At 31.3% G+C, this 15,344-nt stretch overlaps 1 protein-coding gene across 3 annotated transcripts in view; it reads right to left on the bottom strand.

Annotated features, from left to right (window-relative positions):
• LOC129940701 (mucin-2) overlaps positions 1-15,344 on the bottom strand; it is a 387,216-nt gene that overhangs the window by 37,944 nt on the left and 333,928 nt on the right. The window lies entirely within an intron of this gene.

Raw genomic sequence — 15,344 nt, 5'->3', positions numbered from 1 at the left:
GAGATTTATACCTATAAATATTTATGTCGCTGTCAATTTTATTTTTTATCATCAATGATGATCTATGGTGAAGAAATGGAGAAAGTGTGATAAGTAGGGAAATGGAGCATATACTCGTAAATGTATGTACATAATATATTATATTGAAATAATCTTTTGTTTTTTTTTTCTTCCACATCTTTTGTTTAATTCAATTCCCGTTTGAGATATGCCAATTGAAGTATAAAATGAAAAGAATAAAATATATTTATTTTTTTAAGTATTTTTTATTACTTTTACCAATTCTTTTTTTTTTATTTTTGATAAGATGACACCTTTTATTGATTCTTATTTTAATTTGTTTTGTTAAAGTGATGAATAGGTATACCGAAATCAGGTTGAAAGAGATTTATACAAAAATTGACCTGATAAGCTTTTACTAGACCAATATTTAGAATTTTTGGATTAATTGCCATCAGTTTTGATAACAAATTTGGGTGTCAATTAATATTAGATGACTTTTTATCGAAGTGAAATATTGTTCTAGATTGTGTTCTCCATTTTGGAGTATTTCTTTTATATCTGTCAATATAAGTCATTAATATCAAGTGAGGCAGGTAGGAAGTAGAAATAATTTGTTAATGTAAATCAACAGAAATGTTTTTAAAAATTATGTGGAAATCTACAATTTCAGGTACTAGCTCTTAAAACCAACAAAAAAAAACAACTAGCAAAACAGCTATGTAACGTTTATTGTTTTTTTAAAGTTCCCGAAAATTTTGCTAGAATCTAGTTTGGAAAAAGTCCAAGAAATTTACAAATAAAATTTATGGATTTTTGCATTGTGAAAAAAGACAAAATTGTTTAAGCAAACTTTTCTCCTGACTTTTTTATTTCAAGCTTTCTGGCTGTTTCCCATTTACGACAAATGTACAATGGCCTTATTCAGTACCAAGAATATATATGACTTCCAGTTGCAATTTTTGTTTGTATTCTTTCACTTTTAATAATCAACTAATATTTGTACTGAATAAAGAACTATTAAACGTAATGTTCTTGCTTTAGATTATTTTATTTCCTTGATATGCGTTCTTTCAGCCTCTTAAATATTAATAATAATTAGTATTACAGTCGAGCTTTCTACACAACAAAATAAGTTTCTTTTGATATCAATAATTGCTTTTATTCATTAATTGAATACAAAAATAACAACAAAAGTTCATTCAACCGGATAGAACCAAATTTATAAGAGGTAATTATTTTTTCGCAAAAATTGATAATTAAAGTCAAAATAAAATGATAACATATATATTATATAAGTATAAATGAGACTACATCAATTAATCATGTTTCTGTTTTAAGTAATAGAGCAAAGTCAAATAATAATAGTAAGGTGTTGATTACTATAACAGATAAAAAATCTTTTTTTATTGTGCTGGGCAGTAAAATGAAATACATTTTATTTGGGTTGAGATTTATGACTCATATTTTTAAATTATTAAATTATTATTTAATTTGTATTTATTGATTCTATCAATGAGTTGATTTAATCAATTTTATTTAAAATAAATTATTAGTGATTTTCAATTAGTATTATTAATATTTCATTAAATTACCAACAAAACAATCAATGATTTTTCTCAAAGTCGGTTAAGACAAAAGAGAGTGGTTTATCAGAACAAAGTTAATAATGAAAGAAACTCACTTGATAGTGGTTTCCGTACTTTGAACAGTTGATAGCGGCCTATAAACTTTTTAAGCGGTTGACATTTCCTCAGGCTGTTTTGACACATCATCATTCAATCAACTTATAAAACTGTCAATTCATGAAAATGAATGTTTTCTTAGGCAAATAATTTGCATGATTTATCCATTTTAAATTCGTCATTATTTTTCTTTAAAAAAGTTATAATCAAAGTGTAGTAAATACATTTGAGTTAATTGGTTGAGAAAGCGATCACTCAACATCAGTATAATGTATACGTCACAGCAACTTAAGATCTATTCTATTCAATTTAACCGATACAGGACCAGAGGACAATAGAAAACGTTGTGGGTACTGCACTTGACACTGGCATTGCAATATTTAGAAACTGACTCTAAATAACATACAATATTCCTTAGCGTGAGCGTTATTCTGGAGCTGGTTACGAAAATCGTAATAAGATTCCAATAATCCATAAGCAAACCAATACTTCCCAAAAAAGTCACAGTTTAATGTTAGGTTTTTTTTTGTTATAATGTACGCGCACTCATGGGGATATGAATACCCTTATAATGATTATCACAGTGGGAGTAATTAGGAAGGAAGGATAAGATGTGAAAGAAGATACCGATGCCCATTGGTTGTGAACGCCTGCACATTGTAATGAGTGGGAAATATTGAGTCTAATAAAGCATTCAACATTCGTGCAGTGCGACTAAAAAAAAGGATCTCTGTACTTACAATACGACCGAAATCGGGCTCAAGGGTAAACTGATGGGTTTTCCTAAGGAAACGAGAATTATGGTTGAATTGTTTGAGGGGAGAAATGCATCTGGCTATTTCATTAGAGCATTGCTTATGGAAGTAGCGATAAAATAGTGAGAGTCATGAAACATGACGGTGTTCGAGAGATGCAAAGGGTTCAGTAAGCCAACGGTCACCTATCATTTTTAGAGCTCTCTTTCAATTTCTGTCTATGACACTCAAGTAGGTTATAAAGGTACCGGCCCAAATATGGGAATTGTTCCCGAGTTTTGGACGAATATAGACTTTATAAATTATAGCTAAATCGGAAGGCTTAAAAAACTTCCTGCATCGTCGAAGAAAACCTAAACACTTACCAGCATTTTTGGCGATGTCAAATATGTGATAACGTCACAACAAGTGGTTTGTAATGTACATACCTAGGACTGATAGCTGTTCAGTCTCCTCAATGCAAGTACCACTTATGGAAAGTGGCATTGGGGGAGGGTTACGATTTTGCGATAGTAGACAGCATTGAGTTTTCGAAGCAATAAATTCTACACGGTTTTTGATTCCCCATTGGACAATGCTGTCAAGATCAAAATTTAATGAGCTTATCATACGCTGCCGTTGGTAGTCCACATCTGAAGAACACGGATGAGAATCTAAAAACTAATATAAAAAGCTGATGGTACTGTCATCAGCGAAATAATTAAGTGGGTTAGAAGTTTCAGACAAAAGATCATTTATAAAAATCAGGAAGAGCGTCGGAGACAAAACGGAGCCCTGGGGCGCACTAGCGTTTATTTTGTGGATATCAGATTTGAACGCATTCAATACTACTTGAATTGAAAGGTCCAAAACGCAATTTCTAACCCACCGAAGAAGGGATTCATAAATACCAAACGCACGCATTTTCGATAAGACAGCTTGGTACCAAAGTCTATCAAATGCCTTTGAAATATCGAGTGCAATAATCTTACTTTCTCCATTTTCTCACTGTTCGGTGAGTTATCAGTGGACCTATTGCAACGAAAGCTATACTGCCGGTCATTAAGAAGCTTCCGTTCTTAAAGTTTATTTCTTAAGCTCAAAATTGATCAGTTTTTCCATGACCTTGGAAAGAAGGGATGTAAGTGCAATTTGATGATAATTAGATGGTGAAAAGGATTCGACTTTTTTTGGGACAGCCTGGACAAATGCAGCTTTCCATTCACTCGGAAAGAGATCTGTAGAATAGAACAGATGGAAAAGCTTACGTAGTGGTATTTCCAGCGCTGAAGCTACTTGAGAACAATAGGTGAGCCTTCTACTTCGATGATAACGATGGTCTGAATTGAATGATACCGACATCAACGACATGAATTTTGAACAGATCGGTCGGCAATGTGCCGCATTGAACGATTTGTGGACAAGACATTTTCTTTAAGGATGTTCTGAAATCACGGATTTATGCAATTATGGAAAAAGCTGCGAAATGCCTTCAAAGCCAAAATAACTCAACTAATGTCATCCGTACGTTCGGGATGCCTTTTTTGTCGCTCAGATCTTAAGAACTGTCAGAGATAGCGACTTTATGTACATACAATTTTTTTCAGATAATAAAACCAATGATGTAGAAGGAACTTTCAAAAATTTGAGTGTCTGATTCTTTTTATAGCAATGTAATCACATGACTAGAAGAAAACGTGTTGAAAACGTTTTTCAACATACTTTAACATTTTTAGAAAAATCGAAAAGCAGATCTTGTAATAAAAAAAAATGATTTTGCTCATGTATCCAAAGTCTGTTTAAAAAATGTCTTATATTTTAAGACTCAAAAATATACCTGCAGTTTATTTTCAAATATTTAAATGCTAAAAACTTTAATTTTTCTGGATCTTTGACTTGGAAATCGTTAGTGTGTATTTTTTAAGTTAAGAATAAAACATCTGTTCATTTTTGAGATAATTCGAATTTTTGATTTTTGACTACAAAAACTATATATAGGAACGTGGACAGACAGAATAATAGACGGAATCAAGGACCCACTTTTTTTGACTTGTCAGCCATGTAATAATGTCATGTTTTATAAAAATTTCGAATTCGAAATTTTAGACGAATACAAAATTTGAATATAGTTTTTATTTTTCAAAAGTACAAAATTAAAACATTTAAAAAAATGCTGCTTAAAGTTAGTAGAAATTGTTTTCGACTGGGATATCTTTGCAACAATTGCTGATATTGGTTTCCAATTATTTTCAAAAGTCTTTTAAAAAGCGCTCTTTTGAACATTTGGTAAAATCTTTAGAAAAATCCAATTTTTGACAAAAAAAACAAAATAAAAACACTTCAAAAAAATTGTTAAAACTGATTTTCGACTGACTTCAAAATTGTTTCCTTCTTTGCAAAATATTGTTGCTATACAAAACTGGTTTGGTTTTTGACACACAAATTTCGGTAACGAAATCAAGCTTATTTTATTATTTAAAAATATTATTGTTTTCTTCTGGTTAATTTCCTAAAAAGTATCAATGTTGTATAAAAAAAAACTAAAACATACAAAAAAATTGAAAGATGGTTTAAGACTCAAGTATCTGGAGAAGAAAGAATGATTTTCACTTGAAACTTTTGTTATGTTTAACAAAATGTTGTAATAGGCATAATTTGTTAAAACTTCACCAAAATTTTGTGTTTCTTGCGATTCATAAGAGGCAATAAAATAACTTAAAGTCTTAAAAATTGATGATTTAAAAATTATTTAATTTATTTAAATCAGAAAATAATCATACTTTTGTTAAAAATTTAAGAATGTATTATACTTTATTATAAAACGTACGGAATAGCTGGTGTTTTCCATAGCATATGTAAACCAGTGGGTTATTAACTTTGTTTCGTTAAAAATAAAAAAAAAACTCGAAGAAAACAAAACAGAACAATAAAATCAACTACTTCATTTAAAATACTTTGACCGGAGATAATAAATTATTCTTAAATTGCAATATTTATTTTATTTGTATAACAATCTACTGAACTCGTCTTTAAGCGGTACTCTAAAGAACATTGTTTATGAGTGCACATAAAAATATACCTACTTCATAAAAAGTGTTTGTTTTTTAACCAAGAATAAAAATGTAAACAGGAAAAATAAAGGGGTACAAAAGTTTAATATTTTTTTTATTTCGCATACAGTTTCCATAACCCGGTAGCAATCAATTTAAAAAACATTAAATTATTAAAACAAATATGAACTACAATTTATTTGTTTTTAACTTGTTTATTTTATGTAAATAAAACAAATAATGACGAAAGTTAATAATTAAAAATATATTCTTTATGATAAAGTGAGTTATGTATTATGTTTTTTTCTTTTTATATTGTTTCTGACCTCACACTTCATAATAATAATAATTATTGACATGGAAATATACTTTTATTTTTATACTTTTTTAATTATTTCACTCCACTCTGGTTGCTTGAATAAGAACGAGTAGGACATAATAGTGCTTATCATTTTGGAATATCAATTATAAATTGACAAGCCATTGCGCTTTTATATTTCGCTGACAATCGCAACTTAATTTCAATCATTTCGCATTTTGCTGTGTAATATTATTATTTTGTGTTTTATTGATTTTCAATCAACTGCTCGTTTGTTGTTTGGGTCATCGATGATGAGGGCGGTGTTTCTTTGAATTATTTAATTTCCATTATCAACCAAATGTCTATTATTAATTTACATTAAAAAGAATGTTAAATATGTAGCTAAATATACCGTTACAAACTAAATAATAGAAAAATGAACTTAATTTGATTGATTTCATTTTGATACAAGTATTGTCTGTCTATATTGACAGAAAAAAAACTTCAATTGAAATAATAAAATAATAACGATCAGGAAAAGTATTGCCATGGCATTATTCCAATAAAAGTTTCATGAAACTTTTATTAAAAAATAACGACTTCTTTAATTAAAGTTGTTATTGTTATTAAACTTTGAGGACCCTTTGAAAAAAAATTAAAACACGATGTTTTATTAAGTGATCAGCTATCACTTTGAGGCTGCAATCTATAGCTTGAAAATTGGCATCAATACTAAAGGGTGTTTTTTAGAGGTATGGATTTCAAGAAGAAAATAAAACGAATGTAATTTTGTGTTTATTATTAGATTAGGAGGTTGACATTGTATTTAAAAAAACTGTTTCAGGCAACTGGCTACTCACACAAATTGAGGATAAGAGGTCAAATTTTCAACAGCAATTGAAGCCGTATATCAGCAATAACGTGAAGAATATTCTCTTCAAAAGCGTCCATCAACTCGTTCTAATCTACCTGGACGCTTGTCCACTTAACAACATGAGCAAAAGTCCAGTAATGTTAACTTGCCCACAACTACAAATAATGCTCTTAATAAAAGTTAAAGAGTAGTTCCATTTATTATAAAATATAGCAAACCAACCCTGGCATAAATCAAGATACAGCTGTCTTTTTTGAAAACCAAGTCCGATAACCACATTTAGCACTTGTTATTAAAACATAGAAGGTCAATGAGAAATTTTGAAGTAAAATTAAACTGAAAACAACTGTGCCATATTCATAGATCTTTGATAAGTTCTGATTTTGTCTTTGCTAAACTAAGCTCCACTTTATGTTATTCATGGGTTGGGTTCGATATCCCGGTTTTTATAATTCTTCCCGTTGCTTAAAACCCAGATTTTATAATCCCGTTTTTTTTAATAATGCTTTTTATAATCCCGATTTTTAATCTCGATTTTTGTAATCCCTTTTTTTTTACAAATTAAAACGCGAAATATTTTTCAAAAATTTATTTTATTGTTACTTTTGACAATTATAAAATATATTTTGTACAAAAGAAAAACGGGATTTTCCGGATTTTAAAAAGCGGGATTGCAATTGATCGGGATCTTGAATAAGCAGGATTTCAAAAGACGAGATTTCATAAATTCGGTATTTTAGAAGAAGGGATTTTAAACTTTTTTTTCGGGATTTAAAAAAAAGGGATTTCAAAAAGCGGTATTCCGATACGCTCCCATAATTCAAACCCATTTTAAAATCTGGGTAGCCTGTAATTTGAAGTCTAAAAATAAAAAAGATAGATCCTTTCTTAAACTGTTTTCAACTCTATTAAACATCTAAAATAAACAAACTAATTGAGAAAATTACGTTCCGTGACATTCTACTTTAGGATATGTATACAAAAAATTAATTAATCAAGATTTTAATATTTTGCTGAATATTGGAATGCTACTACCCTCTACTCAAACCGAACCGACCCGTTTGAAATGACGACAATTTGTAATAAAGGTATCGATTAGATAAAAAGAAACTGCCAAGCTCATAATTGACTTTCTAAATATTTAAAATCCAAATTCAATGAAAGATTTGCCAATATGTGTGTGTTTCCAAGTCTTAACAGCTCCAGCATCTTTACCACAATAACATCTTTACAAAATAAAACGTGTCAACTTTCAACAGAATTATTTCAAGGATTTCAAAGAATTTGGCTCTCCAGCTAACGCATTTTATTTTGATCCCCTCTACAAACCATTTTTTTATAAGTTTAAACAAAATTGTACCAAAATTGTAGTAGATTATACCTTTAAGCTGTTTAACTAACTAAACAGGGCTGTCAAATCCTTTATGAATAGCACCTGTGTCTAACTTAGATGTGAAATTTAGACTCCAGTTCAAATTAAGTTTTATCGTAGCGACACAAACGTACATAACATTTTTTTATTATATCTTCAAATTGTCAAAAATATAAATAAAAAATAAATTGGGTGGTGCAACAGTCCGTTGAGAACTAGGGCCTAGGGACATACAACTCTCAACCATTCCTGTGTGCGAGTAATGTTGTCCGGAATGGAAGGGACCTACAGTTTATATACCGAATCCGAACGGCTAATTTGAGAAAGCTCTTTTTCATGATAAGAGTTACTCTTGGAGAATTTGTCAGTTCTTCGCAAGATTCAGTACCCGTAAAAAGACTTAAGATGACATAGGCAGGTTTGAACCCAAGACCTCTGGCATGACAGACCAACGCCACTAACCATCATGCCACGGGTACTACCAAAAAACCAAAAAATTTACAAATGTTTTTATTATGTCTTATGACTCTTTCATAAGGCTTCATATATTTAATGCTAAACTAAAAGTTAATATGGTGAAAAATTCTTTTAGCAAAAGACCTACACTTTTCAGATTTAACAATTTTTTGCGACTCTTTTATAGGAATTTTTCGATTTCATTTCAGAAAAAGGTCACTTCAGGACACATGACCGTTAATTGCGCCATTGATCCTCCAAATGTCAAATTTATTAAATATTTAAGCTTATGCTGTGACCCTTTATAGAGGATTTATGAAATTCTTGCTCTTAAAATGTTACTTTGGTGACACATTTTTATGTATTATTAAATAATGTCCTCTGACACTCTTATGAGAATCATACAGTTTTTTTTTTCTAAAAAAAAGTTGGATTGATTGAAAAATATTTGTTAATTTTAGCTTATTTGTACATCTTTATTGCGAAAATTTGCTTTAATGTGTCACAATAGTGACAAATAAGAAAATTAGCATTTTATAGGAAAAACAATGTCAAGAACGTTTATTTTAAAGTAGGTGTTTATATAAGAAACTTCCACTTGATTGTCAAAAAGAGTTGAAAAAGTTAGTAAGTCGACTTAATGGAGGCTAATTTGAACACAGTCTTCAACAATGTCTTTTTGTTTCCAAGATAAAACAACCAAAAAGGAGTGTTACCAAAAATATTTAGAATTTAATATAGTCCCCAATTCCTCAAGTCCTTTTACATGCACTCAATGTTAACAGAACATTTAATCCAATCGAAACTAAAATAGCTTTAGTCAAGTCATAGTTAGTCATCCAGTCCAAAAAAAGAATCCATAAATCTTGTTAAGCAATAAGTGTCTCATATGACTGAACAATATCATCATAATTAAGTTTGTCAATTCCTTTTTTCTAAAAAGTAAGCAATAAATTGAAAGCCACAAAATAAAAACTGACAAAAAAAAAATGGAAGACATACACCTGAAGGTCGAATATTTGCGACGTGACTCAATTTCTCAAACACTCCTCGAAGTTGTAGTTCTGTGTTTATATTCATTTCATTGTAGGTTCATATCATTCAATTAAACAAAAACAAATTATTAACAAAAAAAACTTGTCATATTTTATCTTCAACTAAACAAATAATATTCCATTTTCTATCGAGTGTACTTTGGGCACCTCTAAGTCTCTTTTTTTCCATTGATTTTAATCGACATTTTTCCCTAACAAGTGGGTTGTAAGACTAATAGATAACACACAAAATAAAGTTGGTAAAAGTACTTCAAAGCTGATTGATGATAAAAAGTCCAATAAAATAACGTCAATGTTCAACGATATTAACTTTATTAACATAACATTCGATATTTCTTTTTTTTTCGATAACAAGCAAGAAAAAATTTGATAAAATTAATAAAACTATGTTCAAAATTTGTATCTTATGATTGATTTTTCTGTGTGACAGCAAAAGATGTACGCATCAGAAATTTATTTCAGTCTTCGTCGCGTCGCTCACTCCCTCAAAAATAAATGAAGTCATGTTTTAATAATTTTTTTGTTTTCGATTACAATAATAAATTAATAATGACACATGCGAAATATCCAAATCAAAATCATTTTAATTGAATGGATACGGATTATTTGTTTTCTTAATTAAAAATCTGTTTCCGTGAAATAACCAGATAGAAAAAGAGATTTGCTATGATACAAAAAACACAAATTATTCCACTCTATCGCACTTTTGTTTTAAGATACACGCAACAAATATCGATAAATTTGTATCTTTATTTGAAAAATAACACCATCTGACCTAATGGCAATTTATATGAAATCTCTAAGGCAATTTAGATAGAGTACCCTCCCCATCATCATTATCATCAAGTTGGAAGTGGAGTTGTAGCAATTTGAAAGGCATTTTAATTGAATCAATGCCGAAAAATAAAATAAAAGACGGTGAAATATTAGGTGCCAACAGAACACACTCCACACAACAAAAACAACCTAGAGTTAGTTTTTACATGTTTTCGACTGGCACGCCCTCTGTATTTCAATTCGAAGGTGTGAATAACACTGTTTTGACCACAAATTAAATGTTAGCTTTACGAGTATAGAGCACTGAGCTTGCCAAAAGATACAAATGCAATGCAATTGAGATTTGGATAAATTAGCCCTTGTTGATTGCCGGGGATAGGAAAGGCATTCGTTTTGTATAATATACTCAGCAAGGGGTATACAATGCCCAAAAGCACATACCTTAAAAAATATACAAATCAGCACAAATTGGAGTTGGAGCTGTAAGATATAAGACCCCACCCAAAATTAAACCTCTGAGCCACTAAATTGATTCTCTTTTGGGAACACACAGAGCTCAATTGTGACCTTTAGTCGTCAGAACTATTGTCGAATGGGCCAAACCTCCCTCTGTGACTTCTTTTGGGTTTTCAGCTCAATGGGTTCAAAAATTCATTTCATTTTTGTGTCTAACTTGTCAAGACGTTAATTTGACATCGTGTTATAGCATAAAGGCTGTGAAGTTCAATTAACAAAAAAAAGTCCACCTTTTGTTGAAGCTTGAAGGAAAGTCTAATTAGAGCCTTAAAATGTTTGCTATACCAACAACAATCAACACCCTCTGGTGGAGATTGTTTTTTTTGTTATTGTTGGTTTTCGAAATTTGATCCTGACATTTAGCCCGATTAGCACTGATACAATTTTGTTGTAGATGAAAAAAGAAAAATATATATAAAAATATCGTGCCTTGTCATAACCACACCTTGTTTTTATGTTAGGCTTTCGTCTACCTAACTAAAAAAACTAATAAACGCTTTTCCTTGTTAGTAAGGTTATATATGGTTATATGTTTTTGTTTGGCTCCAAAACAAGAGGTTTGGCAATGGTGGTTTATGAAAACAGGTGGTTGGTTTTGATTTTGATTTTGATTTAGTTTGACTGGTGAATGGGATATTCAGTGAATGGTGGCAGTGATGGTGGTAGTGGCCAACAACAATGACGAAGACAACGGCGATGGCGACGGTGCCTTAAGGAGAATAATATTTTGGTTTATGTGCACAATTTTTAAACTGTTTTGAGGTTTGTGTGAGAGTTGTAAACTTTTTAAGACGGAAAAGGCCAAATTTTTAAACGGTACGATTTCAATCGAATATAGCTTAAATGATATTTGGTTTAACCTAATTAATTTATGGAGGTTTAGTTCAGCAGCTTCTGGTTGTGAGTTTCTATGATCCAAATTGAAATTTGTAATTATATTGTAGGAGCTATTAGATGATAGGTGGAGTTCTATTAAACAACTCGGATAAACTTAGGTAAAGGAAGGAGTTACTATTTTAAGCCGAAAGGCAGTAGTTATAAGATAATATATTAACTTAGAGCACCCGCATGGGGCTAGTAAGATATTTTTTAAGTTTTTGAAATTTACGCTAGTTTTTTTAAGAATTTTTGTCTAACCTTAAGATAGTTTTAAGATTTTGATAAAATACAAATACAAAATTAAAAAAAGGAGTTGCTATTGAAAAATGGTTTTGAACATCATGTGTAACAAAATACGGAGTCACGTTTTTTAAAGGATGTTTCAAAATTCAAAGAATAATTTTGAGTAAAACACAAATGTCAGTCAAAGAAAAGAGAGAAATTGATTAGATTATCGGATTAGATTGAAAATGTGTAGCAAATGTAGAAGATAATTATTCTATGACTTTTAATTCCAAAATTATAAAAATATCCTACAAATATGACAGAAATGCTTAAAACACAAGTTTCTTAATTTTAACTTTAACTTTAATTTCTCATAAACTTAAAAACGTGTTAAATTTGCAAATTGAAATATTCTTTTTAAAGCAAATAAGATATTTGATATCTTATCCTTTCTAGCTATGTCACTGGGATTATCAAAAGAGTAGTCAACCAGGTTAAGTGCAGAGGAGTTGAGCGATTATTTCCTCTTCTTCCTCGTCCAAACAGCTCCGGCAGAAGCCATTTGAGGCTACACCAAGTACTATTGCGTGTCTGCCTATAAGACAGTGTCCCGTAAGGACACGCATTAGGGAGCTAATGTGAAGTCTGCTTTGAGATAACAATTCTTTAGAGCGCTTTAGGTCCACTAAAGGCCATATGAGTTTTGTGGCTACGCATGTTGGTAAATTGTGCCACCTAGAGTTTGCTATTGCAAAAGCTGCAATAGAAGTTTTCATGTAGCTGTCGGTATACCTATCTTCTAACTTTCAGGTAAAATAGGTATGACGGTTCCATTTTTAGCAAGTTCATCGGCTCTACAATCTTCTGTGATGTCTCTGTGGCCCGGCACCCAACAGAAGTAAATGTTAAATTACTGCGCCATCTCTATAAGAGACGATCGAAAATCGAGGGCCGTTTGAGAGTTGGTTGAGACACCGTTAAGAGATTTAATAGCAGCTTGACTGTCAGAGATGATACGGATGTCAGAAGTTGATATCACGTGTTCTCTTAGCCAGGAGAGATCCTCTTTGATCGCTAAAATTTCCGCTTGGAAGACGCTACAATGATAAGGGAGGCAGAATGAGATGCTTAATTTAGTTTTTCTGAGTATACACCACTACCAACTTCCTCATTTGTCTTGGATCCATCTGTATAAAAATTAATGCTTTTGTCATCCAGGACTTTTTGTCTTCGCATTCATCTCTGGATGGAGTGGATACCTGGAAGTTTTTTTCCAAATTTGGGGTTTGGAAATAGTTTGGTCTATGTTCTTTGGTATAGAACCAAAGAGGTTCAAAATGATGGAGTGCCCGACATTGTTGTTGGTCCATTGAGATGAGGCGTTGAGTCTTAGCTGTACTCGCTGCTACTTGTTTACTGAAGATTTCGAGGGGTATCAGATGGAGGAGAGGGTCTAACGGTGGTGAAGGTGTGGTTCTCAATGCCCCGCATTAGTCGGATGACCGATGTGTATAGCGAACAAGTTATGCGAGGTTGAAAAACCCATTTGCTTCCTATGGTTTTCTTGCAAAGGAAAAGAGCTGTTGTAGCTCTTTTAACTCTTTCCTGTATATTAGATTTCCATCTTTTTTTGTTGTCCAATATCAGACCAAAATATTTGGCTTCATTGGTAAAAATTAGTAGTACATCTTTTATTGAAGGAGGTACAATTACTGGAATCTTGTATTTCCGTGTGAAAAGGACGAGGTCTGTTTTTTGAGTATTAATCTAAGTCCGCAGTGATCAGCTCAACTAGTGAGCATATTGAGTGCATTTTATAGGAGGTTTCTCAGTGTATTAGGATGTTCTCCTGTGACCACTCTGTAGCCTTCCCAATCAAGGGATATTAGTAGTTCGTTAACCACTATGTTCCACAGGAGATGCGACAGAGCACCACCTTGTGGAGTGCCTCTACCGACAGACCTTTTCGTACAAAAATCCCCCATCTTAGAGTTGATGATCCTGCTTTTTAGCATTAGATTAATCAACTCATAGAGTGCGTATTAGACGTTTAGGGTCGTCATAGCCAAAGTAATCGGGGATGTGTCAACGTTGTTGAAAACGCCCTCAATATGCAGGAAGGCCACCATAGTATATTCCTTTTGCTCGATAGTTCTTACCAGAGTGTGAAGGCTCTTGCTACCCATTTCCCTTTGCAGTTAGTATGCTGAGACATTGATAATCTGTTATCAATGCTATTACGTATATGGATATCAATGAATCGTTCCAGAATTTTGAGAATGAATGATAATATGCTAATAGGTCTTAAACCTTTAGGGTTCACATGCCAGCATTTGCTCGCCTTGGGAATAAAAACCACCTTTACTTCTCTCCATCACTGAGGAGAATGCTATAAGCTTTTTTTTATCAATTTTTCAAAAATAATCACTGGATGAAAAAATGAAGAGTTCATTAATTAAGTTTAATTTATTATATTTTTGATTTAGAAATTATTTTAATAATTTTTAGTTGAATTTTATTTCAAATTTATTTTAGACATAATTATAAAACTTAGTGAAAGTCCGTCAAATTTGTATTATTGGCTTATATTTTAATTAAATACATCAACAGCAGTGAAACTAATTTCAGGAATGGATAAGAGGACTACAGTTTATTGTCAGATCCAAAAAGCTAATTTGAGAATGTCCTTTTACATGGCCAGAATTACTTTTAATAAGAGATTCTTATATTCGTCATAAGAGATAGTACCTACGAACACTTTTGGTGGGACAAGCAGGTAACTATCTAACTACGATCTAACTATCCACATCACGGCTTTGATAAATAAAGAAATTACGAAAAACCGAACTAAACAGCTGATGATAGTCATCAAAACCTTCAAGCTGTCACATATATCGTAGAAGTTTAAAATTTGGCACAAAGTTATGTTTCTCAGAACAAATATAAGTTAAACCCGGACGTTTTTGCTTTTCTGTTTTATATTTTTGTTGAGTGGTATTTAAAGCATTTCACGCATGTGTCAGTAAAGACTCAAAACAGTTGCAAAAAGTTTGAACAAATGGTATCGTTTTTTTCTATATCTCACATTATAATAAAAACAAAATAATAAGCACCCTTTAAATAGCAGAACGAATCTTAATTAATCGGAAAAACTCTTTGCAGTTTTTATAATTAAATGTTAAGGTCCTTAAAATTTGTTTCACTTCTCAAAACCATTAAGCAAATCACATCAAAATATTATTTTCCCATAATATTCCCATTAGACAAAATATGCAAAAATAATAATCTTCCGATGTTTCCAATAAAAACATTCCCAGAATGTATTCCTTTTCATAGTCGTTCAAGCCATTAATTTTTCTCAAAACTAATTACATTAAATTCTTCTCCTAAGTGCATCTCATCACATGATATGGAACAATC

The sequence above is a fragment of the Eupeodes corollae genome, chromosome 1 (assembly GCF_945859685.1).
Source record: "Eupeodes corollae chromosome 1, idEupCoro1.1, whole genome shotgun sequence".
In the NCBI taxonomy this organism is placed as follows: Eukaryota; Metazoa; Arthropoda; class Insecta; order Diptera; family Syrphidae; genus Eupeodes; species Eupeodes corollae.
The sequence above is the reverse complement of the archived record's forward strand: the minus strand, read 5'-3'. Positions and strand labels throughout refer to the sequence as shown.